Source organism: Poecilia reticulata, chromosome 2 (genome assembly GCF_904066995.2).
Source record: "Poecilia reticulata chromosome 2, P_reticulata-male-v2, whole genome shotgun sequence".
In the NCBI taxonomy this organism is placed as follows: Eukaryota; Metazoa; Chordata; class Actinopteri; order Cyprinodontiformes; family Poeciliidae; genus Poecilia; species Poecilia reticulata.
This window is the reverse complement of record NC_088831.1, coordinates 42,727,973-42,731,395: the sequence shown is the minus strand read 5'-3', so window position 1 is coordinate 42,731,395 and position 3,423 is coordinate 42,727,973. Positions and strand designations below refer to the sequence as shown.

General features: G+C 41.5%; 1 non-coding gene across 1 annotated transcript; it reads left to right on the top strand.

The window, feature by feature from the left end:
* Positions 1 to 2,587: 2,587 nt before the first annotated feature.
* Positions 2,588 to 2,659, top strand: trnaq-cug (transfer RNA glutamine (anticodon CUG)). Its single transcript has one exon. It is a non-coding gene; the product is annotated as a tRNA-Gln (tRNA).
* Positions 2,660 to 3,423: the final 764 nt, after the last annotated feature.

Sequence of the window (3,423 nt, the reverse complement as noted above, 5' to 3'; positions counted from 1 at the left end):
CACAACACAGCAGATGCTCCTGCTGTTTACCTGAGAACAAATGGTGGGAGGAAAATGTCTTAAGTTTCTGCTGTTGCCAAACTGCAGCTTCAGGCTTACAGAAAGATTTGACATTACCCAGAAAAGATAGATTTGTCACGATTTGCCTTTAAATAACGCCACCACAGGATCCTGAAAGTTTCTGAAATCTGCTGCAAACCTGACAACTTGTCAACAGAGGCTGAATCTCCGATCTAAACTTCAGATTATCCATCCTGTGCCTGCAGGACGTCCGACTGTTGAGTAGAATAACTTTGACATTCTGTCCCTGATAAATACAGTAAGATTCAGTAACTTCTCTGAGTTATTTCTATATATTTTTAGGTGTTGGGATTTTTTAAAGATAATAGAAAAAGGTTGATCTGAGTTCATTTGGATCTTCATACTGGTGAGGAAATACTGGAAAACTACATTACGATTTGGGCTCAAAAGGAAATGATTCAACTTCAGGTGGATGAAATATTTGCATTTCCGCCGCGCCTGGACATACACTTCACATTTAATGTATTCAGAATCCGCTGCTTTGCTCCAAGCAGGGAATATTGAGTGGTTTCACACTAAAGGCCGGTCAAACAGAAAGGCACAGGAGCAAATTTTCTCACCTCTCACTCTCTTCGGGCCGGTTGAATGACAGTGTGACAAAGCCGCCCTGTGAGTGTGTCTGAGGAGGCACGGCGGAGTCAGAGCTGTGACAAGTGTTTGCTTGACTGGAGGAGGATGACAAAGGCAGTGACAGTAACGCCGGCAGACCGCGAGACGGAATGCAATGTGCAAGAACGAATCATTATTCTTTCCATCCGGATTCAGGTGTGCTGGTTTCTCCGTGTTCATCTGCAGGTACGAGGTTTTCCACCGTCTCTGCGGCTGAAGATGTTTAGACAGGCCTGATGTCTCCGGATGAGTCTTCCTGTAGCTCCACTGCTGATTAAAAAGCTTTTTAACAAGATCATCTTGGGTGGCACTAACTGTCACTGACAGCACATTATTGCCTGAGTGAAGTGCCTCTGATCCGACTTTAATAAATGTTAGCTTGTCAGGGCCACTAAAGCTGATAAAGATTAGAATCCCTCACTATATTACAAAATGCCAGCCAGCATAACAACCTTGACTTAACGGGTTCCCTGAGCGCCTCCTCTTCCTTTCAGGGCGTCTGCAGATTCTGTCAGAGCAACACAATAAAATCACACAATAAAACCAGGCAGATGAAATGTGTCTTGTTTAGCTTTTGTTCTCAAACTGGCGCTTGGAGGACATTTTTGAGGTATTTCTGTAAAACAAACATCATTTGATTGTTTTTTTCTCACCTTAAAAATTTAATTCAGTTAAATAAATAATGTTAATAAATTATGCAACCTGACCTATCTGTCCATCTCTTTTCTTTTCCACCTTAATCTTTGGACCACCACAGGACTGGTGGTCCTATGATTTGCAAATTCATCCCACAGAGAAGAGAAATAACCTGCAAACTGTTTGGTCGACACTGGAGAACCCGGAGAAAACCCACCGTGTGACCCGTCTGTGACCTGGTAAGGCATCCTGATACCAACAACTTTCTTACTGTCTTCTGTTTTAAAAAGGTTATTACTTTACCCACAAGCTGGAATGTTAATAAGCTCTTGCTTTATTAATAGTACATATTCTTTGTTACACACGTTCAAAGCACAGCCACGTTTTCATTTCATGGTTTGTTGGCTTGCAGGTCAACTGGTGTTTACACCAAACACTGTGATATTTTGTCGTCTGATTTAATGATTTTGAGTGGAGAGAGTCCCACAGAATTAGTTTTAAGATGAAAGAGTAGTGTAGTGAAATATTTTATTACACTTTTTTGAACTTGTTAATTGAAAGAATCCCATACATCCAACTTAAGGGAACGAGTCGCTTCTCATTTCTTAAGCAGCCATGTTGAAAGACACAACCTCTGCCCATATGTTTGCTGGAAAGATCAGTCTGTTTAAGACGGGTCAGATCATCGGCATCAAGCAGAGAAAACAGAGATTTCAGGTGTGACTGTAACTGGGATAGAAAAATCCAGTTGAAGAACAACAGCAGCAGAACTCAGGGCGATGTCGTCTAGTAAGAGCTTTTCCACATGCTCAGTGTGAAGCAAACTCAGGGGATTGAGGCTGAGCAGCTGTGTAGCCTTAAGAAAACCACTAATCAGGGAGAATAACCATAGAAACAGGCGTTTGTTTGCGAGGGAGGCTGAAGATTGGACTCAGGAGTGAAGGAAGGAGGTCATGTGATGTGATGAGTCCAGATTTACCCTCAGTCAGAGTGATGAGTGCGTCAGAGAGAGGCAGAGAAGTGATGCACCCAACATGTCTGCTGGGATCTGCAGTTGCTGCAGTTGGTCCAGTCCAAGTCCTCAGCCCAAAGGAAAAGGAGAATGTAAGATGTAGTAATGTAAGAAGTCAAAGCCAGGATTCACTGGGTTCAGACAGCAGGAGAAATGAATGGACCACAGAGTTCGGACCCTAACAGGCTTTGTGTCGTTGTCGGACTCTTCAGTCATCAAAACAAGATCTTAATTAAGTTCCCCCTTGGTGGTTCTATGGTGTGATGGTTAGCACTCTGGACTCTGAATCCAGTGATCTGAGTTCAAGTCTCAGTAGAACCTTTTGTCTCTGCTCCTGACATCTTCAATACAGTTTTTGATACCAGGCTTAGTTTATGGACCAAAATGTGAAATTAGGGACAAGTACAAGTCTGACAGTTTGTTCACCAAGTCACTGTGCTCTCTGAGAGGATCTATGGTATAAGTATTTGACATTGTTCCATGCCCATCGTTGACATTAGTCTCTGACAACTTTTGGATCCTCTACCAGGAACACCACAACAAGCATGAGTTTCTGTAGTGTAGTGGTTATCCTGTTTGCTAAACATGCAAAAGGTCTCTGGTTCAAAACCAGACAGAAACTGACTTTGCATCTTCTAATCATGACAGGTGGTTATTAAAGGTTAACAAGGATTCTATGGTGTAATGGTCTGTACTCTGAATCCAGGCATCTGAGTGCAAGCCTATACCAAAAAGTGGGTATGCATTTATATGTGTGTGTGTGTATATGAAGTCATATATATATACATACACATATATATGTGTATGTTTATAAACACACACACATATATATATGTGTGTATATAACGCACATATATATATGTGTGCGTTTATAAATACACACACACACACACATATATATACTGCTCAAAAAAATAAAGGGAACACTTAAACAACACAATATAACTCCAAGTAAATCTAACTTCTGTGAAATCAAACTGTCCACTTATGAAGCAACACTGATTGACCCGACGAGGGTCCCTGTTGTCAATCAGTGTTGTTTCCTAAGTGGACAGTTTGATTTCACAGAAGTTTGATTTACTTGG